This window comes from Daphnia pulicaria, unplaced genomic scaffold (assembly GCF_021234035.1).
Source record: "Daphnia pulicaria isolate SC F1-1A unplaced genomic scaffold, SC_F0-13Bv2 h1tg000212l, whole genome shotgun sequence".
Lineage (NCBI taxonomy): Eukaryota > Metazoa > Arthropoda > Branchiopoda > Diplostraca > Daphniidae > Daphnia > Daphnia pulicaria.
In genome coordinates, this window is record NW_025804890.1 from 1 (window position 1) to 13,840 (window position 13,840).

The window sequence follows — 13,840 nt, forward strand, 5'->3', positions numbered from 1 at the left end:
GCCCAATCAGAAGACCGGGCGTTAAAAAAATAAGTCATATAGACTCATCAATGCTCCTAACCACGGAAATCTTTAGTAAAAGGCGAAAGATTTATCCGGGTATTGATTAGAAACCAGAGTAAATAACAGTGGTATGCCTTGTATTTATATTCATTTCAAAATTTTGAAGTGCGCTTGTAAGGTTTTTTTTCGAAACATGCGTTTACATATCAAAATCCTTGTGCAATTCTTTATCAATGGGTACAGTTATTTTAAAGTAAATATCATGTATAAAGCTCGTTAACATGTTTTTGAACGAAACAGTTGTGCGCAGTGTTATTTTTGAAAAAAATGAACGATCTTTATGGTACAAGCCCAACACGTAGGTGGTGGGATCAGATGTTTACCCCGACATTCACCCTACAGCGGTTAACAATTTATTGAACTTCCCCTTTAAACATGGTGGAATCTTTTCACCTTGTCATTTGGAATCACCTTTTCAAATATTTTCCCCGTGTTCACAATGTTCCAACTGACTGATATTAATGGCCTTCAGCGAACGAATTAATCAGCCTTGTCTGACGTGCAATACCAACTAAATGGAAACAAAAATCACTTATACGATTTCACTTTCACCGTTTAATGTTATAAACACACTATGCAACACTCCAATTTTTCTAACTGACTGTAATTTTTTTTTTCTTGTACGCTGAAATGCTCCTGATGGAGCTATCAAAAATTGCCGACGACAAAGATTATTTCACTTCATCGTGGCGGGGTATTGGTTAAAGTTTTCAACTAGCAATAATCACACCTCGGGAGACCCTCATTGGTTATGATATTGCCACTGCGCAAAGCTAAATTATAATCAGAAAAGCAAGTCTACTTAAGCATTTGCTGAATTCGTTCTGCTTGGACGTGTTGGACCAACAATTTCGTTCAGAAATATTCATTTAGATTACCCTAGGCAAATTTTAATTTCCATCTCCCATTGGACTAATACCAACAGGGGACAGTTCATTACATACATGAAATAATTTTTGTCTTAATATCGGGTCAAATACTTGAAATTCTGTAAATGTGTATTTTTCTTCCATACATTTCAACAACTTCCTGCACACACAAAAAAAGGGAGGGGGAATTTCAGGTTTTCATTCCAAATTGTTTTTCACATTATGAACTATTGAAGTGAGCGAGCATTACTTTCCAACCAAACAAAATTTATAGTTAATCTGCGTGTTGACGTGAAAAATCAGTTTTCAGTGCCGTGACCAGGATTCGAACCTGGGTTACTACGGATTCATATCTAGTAGGTACCACAACGTAGGGTCCTAACCACTAGACGATCACGGCCAATCCATTGGCCATGATGATTTATATTAAAGTAGCTAAACATGAATTTCATTACTTTGTTGTTTCTTCCCAGAAAGAAAATCTGATGCTTCGCGTATTCCCAAGCGGTCAACCCTACCGTTTACTAACGGGACCAGATTTAGTTCAACTTCCGGCAGATGACAAGAATTTTTCTTACATTTATAGTGTGTTCAGGGAACGGCGCGAACGCAGTCCCCCACTACCAAAAATTGTACTCCCGAGTTAATCACATTTGGATTAATCGCAAGGGTCAGCCCATCCTTAGTGCAATGGAAAGGCCTCGCCCTGGAGGAACCACCTTGGTGATCATGGTTGCCTCTGAGCCAGGTAAGTATGATTGTGGATGCTTTTTCACTTTGTTTAATACTTTGTATACAGCAGAACAATATTGACAAAGAGTGTTCAAGTATTTGACTGACGTTTAGAGAATACCACCCACTTTCTTTCATCGACTTGAATTACGAACTCGAGCAAAATATAGTAAATAAAGCTCAGTATTTATTTCATGGTCTTGATCTTTGCAAATACTTTTCAAGAAACAAATTGCTTGTTTTTTTTCATTTGGTCGTCCAATTGGCAAATAAGAAAATAAGAAAATCGACTTTTCATATGAAAATACACGCATCTTCATATTTTAAAAAAAAACATCACATCGAAAGATGAACAGTACTAATTAGTTAACACAATCAAGTACGTATTTTTTTATGCTTTTCTTGATATTACGAAAAAAATACAATTAGAAAAAATTACAAACATGTCTACATGACAGTTTTGCAATTATACATGGTCTTTTATTATACGGTGCTAAGACAATTTCTGTTTTATTCAATATGTTCTCCCTCATAGAGGGTGAGCCGATCCCGGAGGTACTGCAATACCGGGTCAACCCGTGGCGGGAGCAGTGCAAGCACTGTATTCCCACCGTATGCCAAAAATCAGTTTAATATTCTGGGGTCCATTTGAACCCGTATCAGATATTAAGCTGATAAGAACAGATACTACACTTTGATCTTAGCCAAAAGGCCGAGAAGCGATAATGTTACAAGGATTACTGCCCAAAATAACCACTGAGGTTCAACACATTTCCGGTGGTGTACGAAGAATACTCATATCACTCAAAACATTCAAGAAATGCTATAAAATATTGAGTTGTTCATTTTTCCAGACGCGACCACTTGATGCTTATAAAGTTCATTTTCATTTGTTTTATTATGCTCATACTGTATTAAGGGAGATACAATTTACGCTGAAGGCGTTGCAAATTTTACTCTCGTTATCACACTAGGTCCTTTTTTTTCAGAATATGGCTTTGCCACGCCACCTGACGACAAAAGCTCTGAACGATAATTAATCATGATTAAATAACAATAACTAAAAGAATGCAATACGATCATAAAGTCATGACACATCCTCAAATTGACCAACCTCACTTTCACAATTTATTTTGCCATACAAGCAGATGATTTAAGGACACGAATACCTGGAATTATTATTAAGATTTATCTCTTTAGATTTTCAAGAATTTAAATTTGTTTTATCATCTCAACCACTCTGAACACGCTAGTTTCCTTCCGCTATTTCACATGGATTTAACGGAAACGGTCCTCAATGACTGTGTTTGATGCTGTCGAGACAGCTACACTCACAGCCTGTTTCACGCTCAGAAACCAGCGTCTTAACTCGTCATCGTGGGTTGAAAGGAGACAAGTTTCTGGTGGGAAACAAGTCAAGATATACTACAGAAATGATCCTGTGAAGTATGATCTTAAATGCAATGTTATTTTGCAGAACTCTAAATAAGGTTTGTACGATCAATGAGCTTTGGCGTAAATTACAGTGCATAGATCGATATTTCGGAATATTAAATTGAGATTTGCAATACTTGACGCACACAGTACATACATTGTCAGGTCTTGCATTTTGTTCATTTATTGAAACACCGAGAAGCTCTTTAATAGTTATAGAACAAGTGACGAGACCAATTTTGGACACAATAAAGAATCCGCGTGCTCATCAAATCAATTTATTACAGTAATGTATTATCGATTGAGAGCCCATTTATCAGCTGGGTGTTTGGCGTGCACCTATAATCCTGCTTCGGGGAGGCTTGGTAGAGTGGATGGCTTGAGTTTAGGAGCCCTGTTTCGTGATACCGCATGTTGATCAGGTGCCCGCACTAAGCTTGACATCAGCATGGATCTGCTAGAGGAATCTAGTAGGTGCAGGTTAGCTAAGGAGGAGCGTAGTGGGTCAGGAGGGAAACCTAGCAGCCAAAAGTTCCCGTGTTCGGCAGTAGTGGGATCGTGCCAATGAGTGGGCGTCATGCAACAGCCTCAACAAAATAGCCAAACCTCTATCTTTTTTTTTGTCGTTAAAACTACCGAGATCAAACAAACATGCGTTCTACAATATATGGTATCATTAATCAAAGTCCCAGCAATACCCTTTTCAACTAATACCTAAAGAATACATTATATTCCATGTCTCATCTAACTTGGGGAGCAAAAATAAAATTACACCATGCCAACAGCATCCCGTATTCCCAAGCGGTCACCCATCCAAGTACTAACGGGACCCGACATAGCTTAACTTCCGGGAGCTGACGAGACCGGGTGAGTTCTATGTGGTATGGCCGTTGACATCAATTCAGTCGCCATTACCCGACCATATTCGCCTCTAAATCTAGTTCTAATGCTTGCTTACTTTCTGTTCGAAATACACACCAACCTTAGCCAAACAAACGAGGACATATAAGTACATTTGTCAATGGACAACCGAATATAAAATTTGATAATATTTCCAAACGCCACTATTTTTGGCTAACTGTCATTTTTAATTTTCTCGTTCCGGGGATGTCCGATCAATGAGCCAACAATCCAAGTGTCATAAGGCTAACGATTGCTTCCCTTACTTAGCTTGCGTTGCATAAGGATCTCAGAGTCAGAGAGATTAGATAGAGCTGCCCGAAGAAACCACCAACGTACAAGCCTCTCGGCTGTGCCGTGCGCTTCGCGCTTTACTTAGCTTGCGTTGCATAAGGATCTCAGAGCCAGAGAGATTAGATAGAGCTGCCCGAAGAAACCACCAACGTACAAGCCTCTCGGCTGTGCCGTGCGCTTCGCGCACGGCGTTTCAAATATCTTTCAGCAACAAAGAGGTTGGAGGACGTCTAGTAGCCTCTCGGCTGTGCCGTGCGCTTCGCGCACGGCGTTTCAAATATCTTTCAGCAACAAAGAGGTTGGAGGACGTCTAGTAGGCAATATCCAGTAAAAAATACGTTCCTTCCATTTTCAACTAATGCCAAAATAATACATTGTAGTCCATGTAGTATCACCCATCTTGGGAAGCACTTCAATTCAATTGGATTCACAAAAATAAAATAATTCCATGCCAACAGCATCCCGTATTCCCAAGCGGTCACCCATCCAAGTACTAACGGGACCCGACATAGCTTAACTTCCGGGAGCTGACGAGACCGGGTGAGTTCTATGTGGTATGGCCGTTGACATTAAACTAGACGCAATTACCCGACCATATTCGCCTCTAATCTATTACTTGTGCTTGAGATTTATCTTTTTGAAATACACACTAATCTTACCAAAACCACCGAAAAACTATCAGTTTGTCATTTTACAAATGTTGTCAGTATGTAGTAGTAGAATATCTTTGTTTCCGCATACAGACGTTTTTAATTTTTCATTTATTCAAAGTGCCCAATCAGAAGACCGGGCGTTAAAAAAATAAGTCATATAGACTCATCAATGCTCCTAACCACGGAAATCTTTAGTAAAAGGCGAAAGATTTATCCGGGTATTGATTAGAAACCAGAGTAAATAACAGTGGTATGCCTTGTATTTATATTCATTTCAAAATTTTGAAGTGCGCTTGTAAGGTTTTTTTTCGAAACATGCGTTTACATATCAAAATCCTTGTGCAATTCTTTATCAATGGGTACAGTTATTTTAAAGTAAATATCATGTATAAAGCTCGTTAACATGTTTTTGAACGAAACAGTTGTGCGCAGTGTTATTTTTGAAAAAAATGAACGATCTTTATGGTACAAGCCCAACACGTAGGTGGTGGGATCAGATGTTTACCCCGACATTCACCCTACAGCGGTTAACAATTTATTGAACTTCCCCTTTAAACATGGTGGAATCTTTTCACCTTGTCATTTGGAATCACCTTTTCAAATATTTTCCCCGTGTTCACAATGTTCCAACTGACTGATATTAATGGCCTTCAGCGAACGAATTAATCAGCCTTGTCTGACGTGCAATACCAACTAAATGGAAACAAAAATCACTTATACGATTTCACTTTCACCGTTTAATGTTATAAACACACTATGCAACACTCCAATTTTTCTAACTGACTGTAATTTTTTTTTTCTTGTACGCTGAAATGCTCCTGATGGAGCTATCAAAAATTGCCGACGACAAAGATTATTTCACTTCATCGTGGCGGGGTATTGGTTAAAATTTTCAACTAGCAATAATCACACCTCGGGAGACCCTCATTGGTTATGATATTGCCACTGCGCAAAGCTAAATTATAATCAGAAAAGCAAGTCTACTTAAGCATTTGCTGAATTCGTTCTGCTTGGACGTGTTGGACCAACAATTTCGTTCAGAAATATTCATTTAGATTACCCTAGGCAAATTTTAATTTCCATCTCCCATTGGACTAATACCAACAGGGGACAGTTCATTACATACATGAAATAATTTTTGTCTTAATATCGGGTCAAATACTTGAAATTCTGTAAATGTGTATTTTTCTTCCATACATTTCAACAACTTCCTGCACACACAAAAAAAGGGAGGGGGAATTTCAGGTTTTCATTCCAAATTGTTTTTCACATTATGAACTATTGAAGTGAGCGAGCATTACTTTCCAACCAAACAAAATTTATAGTTAATCTGCGTGTTGACGTGAAAAATCAGTTTTCAGTGCCGTGACCAGGATTCGAACCTGGGTTACTACGGATTCATATCTAGTAGGTACCACAACGTAGGGTCCTAACCACTAGACGATCACGGCCAATCCATTGGCCATGATGATTTATATTAAAGTAGCTAAACATGAATTTCATTACTTTGTTGTTTCTTCCCAGAAAGAAAATCTGATGCTTCGCGTATTCCCAAGCGGTCAACCCTACCGTTTACTAACGGGACCAGATTTAGTTCAACTTCCGGCAGATGACAAGAATTTTTCTTACATTTATAGTGTGTTCAGGGAACGGCGCGAACGCAGTCCCCCACTACCAAAAATTGTACTCCCGAGTTAATCACATTTGGATTAATCGCAAGGGTCAGCCCATCCTTAGTGCAATGGAAAGGCCTCGCCCTGGAGGAACCACCTTGGTGATCATGGTTGCCTCTGAGCCAGGTAAGTATGATTGTGGATGCTTTTTCACTTTGTTTAATACTTTGTATACAGCAGAACAATATTGACAAAGAGTGTTCAAGTATTTGACTGACGTTTAGAGAATACCACCCACTTTCTTTCATCGACTTGAATTACGAACTCGAGCAAAATATAGTAAATAAAGCTCAGTATTTATTTCATGGTCTTGATCTTTGCAAATACTTTTCAAGAAACAAATTGCTTGTTTTTTTTCATTTGGTCGTCCAATTGGCAAATAAGAAAATAAGAAAATCGACTTTTCATATGAAAATACACGCATCTTCATATTTTAAAAAAAAACATCACATCGAAAGATGAACAGTACTAATTAGTTAACACAATCAAGTACGTATTTTTTTATGCTTTTCTTGATATTACGAAAAAAATACAATTAGAAAAAATTACAAACATGTCTACATGACAGTTTTGCAATTATACATGGTCTTTTATTATACGGTGCTAAGACAATTTCTGTTTTATTCAATATGTTCTCCCTCATAGAGGGTGAGCCGATCCCGGAGGTACTGCAATACCGGGTCAACCCGTGGCGGGAGCAGTGCAAGCACTGTATTCCCACCGTATGCCAAAAATCAGTTTAATATTCTGGGGTCCATTTGAACCCGTATCAGATATTAAGCTGATAAGAACAGATACTACACTTTGATCTTAGCCAAAAGGCCGAGAAGCGATAATGTTACAAGGATTACTGCCCAAAATAACCACTGAGGTTCAACACATTTCCGGTGGTGTACGAAGAATACTCATATCACTCAAAACATTCAAGAAATGCTATAAAATATTGAGTTGTTCATTTTTCCAGACGCGACCACTTGATGCTTATAAAGTTCATTTTCATTTGTTTTATTATGCTCATACTGTATTAAGGGAGATACAATTTACGCTGAAGGCGTTGCAAATTTTACTCTCGTTATCACACTAGGTCCTTTTTTTTCAGAATATGGCTTTGCCACGCCACCTGACGACAAAAGCTCTGAACGATAATTAATCATGATTAAATAACAATAACTAAAAGAATGCAATACGATCATAAAGTCATGACACATCCTCAAATTGACCAACCTCACTTTCACAATTTATTTTGCCATACAAGCAGATGATTTAAGGACACGAATACCTGGAATTATTATTAAGATTTATCTCTTTAGATTTTCAAGAATTTAAATTTGTTTTATCATCTCAACCACTCTGAACACGCTAGTTTCCTTCCGCTATTTCACATGGATTTAACGGAAACGGTCCTCAATGACTGTGTTTGATGCTGTCGAGACAGCTACACTCACAGCCTGTTTCACGCTCAGAAACCAGCGTCTTAACTCGTCATCGTGGGTTGAAAGGAGACAAGTTTCTGGTGGGAAACAAGTCAAGATATACTACAGAAATGATCCTGTGAAGTATGATCTTAAATGCAATGTTATTTTGCAGAACTCTAAATAAGGTTTGTACGATCAATGAGCTTTGGCGTAAATTACAGTGCATAGATCGATATTTCGGAATATTAAATTGAGATTTGCAATACTTGACGCACACAGTACATACATTGTCAGGTCTTGCATTTTGTTCATTTATTGAAACACCGAGAAGCTCTTTAATAGTTATAGAACAAGTGACGAGACCAATTTTGGACACAATAAAGAATCCGCGTGCTCATCAAATCAATTTATTACAGTAATGTATTATCGATTGAGAGCCCATTTATCAGCTGGGTGTTTGGCGTGCACCTATAATCCTGCTTCGGGGAGGCTTGGTAGAGTGGATGGCTTGAGTTTAGGAGCCCTGTTTCGTGATACCGCATGTTGATCAGGTGCCCGCACTAAGCTTGACATCAGCATGGATCTGCTAGAGGAATCTAGTAGGTGCAGGTTAGCTAAGGAGGAGCGTAGTGGGTCAGGAGGGAAACCTAGCAGCCAAAAGTTCCCGTGTTCGGCAGTAGTGGGATCGTGCCAGTGAGTGGGCGTCATGCAACAGCCTCAACAAAATAGCCAAACCTCTATCTTTTTTTTTGTCGTTAAAACTACCGAGATCAAACAAACATGCGTTCTACAATATATGGTATCATTAATCAAAGTCCCAGCAATACCCTTTTCAACTAATACCTAAAGAATACATTATATTCCATGTCTCATCTAACTTGGGGAGCAAAAATAAAATTACACCATGCCAACAGCATCCCGTATTCCCAAGCGGTCACCCATCCAAGTACTAACGGGACCCGACATAGCTTAACTTCCGGGAGCTGACGAGACCGGGTGAGTTCTATGTGGTATGGCCGTTGACATCAATTCAGTCGCCATTACCCGACCATATTCGCCTCTAAATCTAGTTCTAATGCTTGCTTACTTTCTGTTCGAAATACACACCAACCTTAGCCAAACAAACGAGGACATATAAGTACATTTGTCAATGGACAACCGAATATAAAATTTGATAATATTTCCAAACGCCACTATTTTTGGCTAACTGTCATTTTTAATTTTCTCGTTCCGGGGATGTCCGATCAATGAGCCAACAATCCAAGTGTCATAAGGCTAACGATTGCTTCCCTTACTTAGCTTGCGTTGCATAAGGATCTCAGAGTCAGAGAGATTAGATAGAGCTGCCCGAAGAAACCACCAACGTACAAGCCTCTCGGCTGTGCCGTGCGCTTCGCGCTTTACTTAGCTTGCGTTGCATAAGGATCTCAGAGCCAGAGAGATTAGATAGAGCTGCCCGAAGAAACCACCAACGTACAAGCCTCTCGGCTGTGCCGTGCGCTTCGCGCACGGCGTTTCAAATATCTTTCAGCAACAAAGAGGTTGGAGGACGTCTAGTAGCCTCTCGGCTGTGCCGTGCGCTTCGCGCACGGCGTTTCAAATATCTTTCAGCAACAAAGAGGTTGGAGGACGTCTAGTAGGCAATATCCAGTAAAAAATACGTTCCTTCCATTTTCAACTAATGCCAAAATAATACATTGTAGTCCATGTAGTATCACCCATCTTGGGAAGCACTTCAATTCAATTGGATTCACAAAAATAAAATAATTCCATGCCAACAGCATCCCGTATTCCCAAGCGGTCACCCATCCAAGTACTAACGGGACCCGACATAGCTTAACTTCCGGGAGCTGACGAGACCGGGTGAGTTCTATGTGGTATGGCCGTTGACATTAAACTAGACGCAATTACCCGACCATATTCGCCTCTAATCTATTACTTGTGCTTGAGATTTATCTTTTTGAAATACACACTAATCTTACCAAAACCACCGAAAAACTATCAGTTTGTCATTTTACAAATGTTGTCAGTATGTAGTAGTAGAATATCTTTGTTTCCGCATACAGACGTTTTTAATTTTTCATTTATTCAAAGTGCCCAATCAGAAGACCGGGCGTTAAAAAAATAAGTCATATAGACTCATCAATGCTCCTAACCACGGAAATCTTTAGTAAAAGGCGAAAGATTTATCCGGGTATTGATTAGAAACCAGAGTAAATAACAGTGGTATGCCTTGTATTTATATTCATTTCAAAATTTTGAAGTGCGCTTGTAAGGTTTTTTTTCGAAACATGCGTTTACATATCAAAATCCTTGTGCAATTCTTTATCAATGGGTACAGTTATTTTAAAGTAAATATCATGTATAAAGCTCGTTAACATGTTTTTGAACGAAACAGTTGTGCGCAGTGTTATTTTTGAAAAAAATGAACGATCTTTATGGTACAAGCCCAACACGTAGGTGGTGGGATCAGATGTTTACCCCGACATTCACCCTACAGCGGTTAACAATTTATTGAACTTCCCCTTTAAACATGGTGGAATCTTTTCACCTTGTCATTTGGAATCACCTTTTCAAATATTTTCCCCGTGTTCACAATGTTCCAACTGACTGATATTAATGGCCTTCAGCGAACGAATTAATCAGCCTTGTCTGACGTGCAATACCAACTAAATGGAAACAAAAATCACTTATACGATTTCACTTTCACCGTTTAATGTTATAAACACACTATGCAACACTCCAATTTTTCTAACTGACTGTAATTTTTTTTTCTTGTACGCTGAAATGCTCCTGATGGAGCTATCAAAAATTGCCGACGACAAAGATTATTTCACTTCATCGTGGCGGGGTATTGGTTAAAGTTTTCAACTAGCAATAATCACACCTCGGGAGACCCTCATTGGTTATGATATTGCCACTGCGCAAAGCTAAATTATAATCAGAAAAGCAAGTCTACTTAAGCATTTGCTGAATTCGTTCTGCTTGGACGTGTTGGACCAACAATTTCGTTCAGAAATATTCATTTAGATTACCCTAGGCAAATTTTAATTTCCATCTCCCATTGGACTAATACCAACAGGGGACAGTTCATTACATACATGAAATAATTTTTGTCTTAATATCGGGTCAAATACTTGAAATTCTGTAAATGTGTATTTTTCTTCCATACATTTCAACAACTTCCTGCACACACAAAAAAAGGGAGGGGGAATTTCAGGTTTTCATTCCAAATTGTTTTTCACATTATGAACTATTGAAGTGAGCGAGCATTACTTTCCAACCAAACAAAATTTATAGTTAATCTGCGTGTTGACGTGAAAAATCAGTTTTCAGTGCCGTGACCAGGATTCGAACCTGGGTTACTACGGATTCATATCTAGTAGGTACCACAACGTAGGGTCCTAACCACTAGACGATCACGGCCAATCCATTGGCCATGATGATTTATATTAAAGTAGCTAAACATGAATTTCATTACTTTGTTGTTTCTTCCCAGAAAGAAAATCTGATGCTTCGCGTATTCCCAAGCGGTCAACCCTACCGTTTACTAACGGGACCAGATTTAGTTCAACTTCCGGCAGATGACAAGAATTTTTCTTACATTTATAGTGTGTTCAGGGAACGGCGCGAACGCAGTCCCCCACTACCAAAAATTGTACTCCCGAGTTAATCACATTTGGATTAATCGCAAGGGTCAGCCCATCCTTAGTGCAATGGAAAGGCCTCGCCCTGGAGGAACCACCTTGGTGATCATGGTTGCCTCTGAGCCAGGTAAGTATGATTGTGGATGCTTTTTCACTTTGTTTAATACTTTGTATACAGCAGAACAATATTGACAAAGAGTGTTCAAGTATTTGACTGACGTTTAGAGAATACCACCCACTTTCTTTCATCGACTTGAATTACGAACTCGAGCAAAATATAGTAAATAAAGCTCAGTATTTATTTCATGGTCTTGATCTTTGCAAATACTTTTCAAGAAACAAATTGCTTGTTTTTTTTCATTTGGTCGTCCAATTGGCAAATAAGAAAATAAGAAAATCGACTTTTCATATGAAAATACACGCATCTTCATATTTTAAAAAAAAACATCACATCGAAAGATGAACAGTACTAATTAGTTAACACAATCAAGTACGTATTTTTTTATGCTTTTCTTGATATTACGAAAAAAATACAATTAGAAAAAATTACAAACATGTCTACATGACAGTTTTGCAATTATACATGGTCTTTTATTATACGGTGCTAAGACAATTTCTGTTTTATTCAATATGTTCTCCCTCATAGAGGGTGAGCCGATCCCGGAGGTACTGCAATACCGGGTCAACCCGTGGCGGGAGCAGTGCAAGCACTGTATTCCCACCGTATGCCAAAAATCAGTTTAATATTCTGGGGTCCATTTGAACCCGTATCAGATATTAAGCTGATAAGAACAGATACTACACTTTGATCTTAGCCAAAAGGCCGAGAAGCGATAATGTTACAAGGATTACTGCCCAAAATAACCACTGAGGTTCAACACATTTCCGGTGGTGTACGAAGAATACTCATATCACTCAAAACATTCAGGAAATGCTATAAAATATTGAGTTGTTCATTTTTCCAGACGCGACCACTTGATGCTTATAAAGTTCATTTTCATTTGTTTTATTATGCTCATACTGTATTAAGGGAGATACAATTTACGCTGAAGGCGTTGCAAATTTTACTCTCGTTATCACACTAGGTCCTTTTTTTTCAGAATATGGCTTTGCCACGCCACCTGACGACAAAAGCTCTGAACGATAATTAATCATGATTAAATAACAATAACTAAAAGAATGCAATACGATCATAAAGTCATGACACATCCTCAAATTGACCAACCTCACTTTCACAATTTATTTTGCCATACAAGCAGATGATTTAAGGACACGAATACCTGGAATTATTATTAAGATTTATCTCTTTAGATTTTCAAGAATTTAAATTTGTTTTATCATCTCAACCACTCTGAACACGCTAGTTTCCTTCCGCTATTTCACATGGATTTAACGGAAACGGTCCTCAATGACTGTGTTTGATGCTGTCGAGACAGCTACACTCACAGCCTGTTTCACGCTCAGAAACCAGCGTCTTAACTCGTCATCGTGGGTTGAAAGGAGACAAGTTTCTGGTGGGAAACAAGTCAAGATATACTACAGAAATGATCCTGTGAAGTATGATCTTAAATGCAATGTTATTTTGCAGAACTCTAAATAAGGTTTGTACGATCAATGAGCTTTGGCGTAAATTACAGTGCATAGATCGATATTTCGGAATATTAAATTGAGATTTGCAATACTTGACGCACACAGTACATACATTGTCAGGTCTTGCATTTTGTTCATTTATTGAAACACCGAGAAGCTCTTTAATAGTTATAGAACAAGTGACGAGACCAATTTTGGACACAATAAAGAATCCGCGTGCTCATCAAATCAATTTATTACAGTAATGTATTATCGATTGAGAGCCCATTTATCAGCTGGGTGTTTGGCGTGCACCTATAATCCTGCTTCGGGGAGGCTTGGTAGAGTGGATGGCTTGAGTTTAGGAGCCCTGTTTCGTGATACCGCATGTTGATCAGGTGCCCGCACTAAGCTTGACATCAGCATGGATCTGCTAGAGGAATCTAGTAGGTGCAGGTTAGCTAAGGAGGAGCGTAGTGGGTCAGGAGGGAAACCTAGCAGCCAAAAGTTCCCGTGTTCGGCAGTAGTGGGATCGTGCCAGTGAGTGGGCGTCATGCAACAGCCTCAACAAAATAGCCAAACCTCTATCTT

General features: G+C 38.8%; 19 non-coding genes across 19 annotated transcripts; all 19 read right to left on the minus strand.

Annotated features, from left to right (window-relative positions):
- On the minus strand, positions 1-122 carry LOC124319883. The gene has a single exon (XR_006913580.1). It is a non-coding gene; the product is annotated as a U5 spliceosomal RNA (small nuclear RNA).
- Positions 123-696: 574 nt separating this feature from the next.
- LOC124319868 lies at positions 697-838 on the minus strand. Its single transcript, XR_006913564.1, has one exon. It is a non-coding gene; the product is annotated as a U4 spliceosomal RNA (small nuclear RNA).
- A 686-nt stretch (positions 839-1,524) lies between these two features.
- On the minus strand, positions 1,525-1,688 carry LOC124319842. Its single transcript, XR_006913537.1, has one exon. It is a non-coding gene; the product is annotated as a U1 spliceosomal RNA (small nuclear RNA).
- A 509-nt stretch (positions 1,689-2,197) lies between these two features.
- On the minus strand, positions 2,198-2,388 carry LOC124319851. The gene has a single exon (XR_006913546.1). It is a non-coding gene; the product is annotated as a U2 spliceosomal RNA (small nuclear RNA).
- A 510-nt stretch (positions 2,389-2,898) lies between these two features.
- Positions 2,899-3,120, minus strand: LOC124319860. Its single transcript, XR_006913555.1, has one exon. It is a non-coding gene; the product is annotated as a small nucleolar RNA U3 (small nucleolar RNA).
- Positions 3,121-3,874: 754 nt separating this feature from the next.
- Positions 3,875-3,993, minus strand: LOC124319831. The gene has a single exon (XR_006913526.1). It is a non-coding gene; the product is annotated as a 5S ribosomal RNA (ribosomal RNA).
- Positions 3,994-4,741: 748 nt separating this feature from the next.
- Positions 4,742-4,860, minus strand: LOC124319844. Its single transcript, XR_006913538.1, has one exon. It is a non-coding gene; the product is annotated as a 5S ribosomal RNA (ribosomal RNA).
- A 203-nt stretch (positions 4,861-5,063) lies between these two features.
- On the minus strand, positions 5,064-5,186 carry LOC124319876. The gene has a single exon (XR_006913572.1). It is a non-coding gene; the product is annotated as a U5 spliceosomal RNA (small nuclear RNA).
- Positions 5,187-5,760: 574 nt separating this feature from the next.
- LOC124319873 lies at positions 5,761-5,902 on the minus strand. Its single transcript, XR_006913570.1, has one exon. It is a non-coding gene; the product is annotated as a U4 spliceosomal RNA (small nuclear RNA).
- Positions 5,903-6,588: 686 nt separating this feature from the next.
- LOC124319845 lies at positions 6,589-6,752 on the minus strand. The gene has a single exon (XR_006913539.1). It is a non-coding gene; the product is annotated as a U1 spliceosomal RNA (small nuclear RNA).
- Positions 6,753-7,261: 509 nt separating this feature from the next.
- On the minus strand, positions 7,262-7,452 carry LOC124319852. Its single transcript, XR_006913547.1, has one exon. It is a non-coding gene; the product is annotated as a U2 spliceosomal RNA (small nuclear RNA).
- A 510-nt stretch (positions 7,453-7,962) lies between these two features.
- Positions 7,963-8,184, minus strand: LOC124319861. The gene has a single exon (XR_006913556.1). It is a non-coding gene; the product is annotated as a small nucleolar RNA U3 (small nucleolar RNA).
- Positions 8,185-8,938: 754 nt separating this feature from the next.
- On the minus strand, positions 8,939-9,057 carry LOC124319855. The gene has a single exon (XR_006913551.1). It is a non-coding gene; the product is annotated as a 5S ribosomal RNA (ribosomal RNA).
- Positions 9,058-9,805: 748 nt separating this feature from the next.
- On the minus strand, positions 9,806-9,924 carry LOC124319867. The gene has a single exon (XR_006913563.1). It is a non-coding gene; the product is annotated as a 5S ribosomal RNA (ribosomal RNA).
- A 203-nt stretch (positions 9,925-10,127) lies between these two features.
- On the minus strand, positions 10,128-10,250 carry LOC124319877. The gene has a single exon (XR_006913573.1). It is a non-coding gene; the product is annotated as a U5 spliceosomal RNA (small nuclear RNA).
- A 573-nt stretch (positions 10,251-10,823) lies between these two features.
- Positions 10,824-10,965, minus strand: LOC124319869. Its single transcript, XR_006913565.1, has one exon. It is a non-coding gene; the product is annotated as a U4 spliceosomal RNA (small nuclear RNA).
- Positions 10,966-11,651: 686 nt separating this feature from the next.
- On the minus strand, positions 11,652-11,815 carry LOC124319846. The gene has a single exon (XR_006913540.1). It is a non-coding gene; the product is annotated as a U1 spliceosomal RNA (small nuclear RNA).
- Positions 11,816-12,324: 509 nt separating this feature from the next.
- LOC124319853 lies at positions 12,325-12,515 on the minus strand. Its single transcript, XR_006913548.1, has one exon. It is a non-coding gene; the product is annotated as a U2 spliceosomal RNA (small nuclear RNA).
- A 510-nt stretch (positions 12,516-13,025) lies between these two features.
- Positions 13,026-13,247, minus strand: LOC124319862. The gene has a single exon (XR_006913557.1). It is a non-coding gene; the product is annotated as a small nucleolar RNA U3 (small nucleolar RNA).
- Positions 13,248-13,840: the final 593 nt, after the last annotated feature.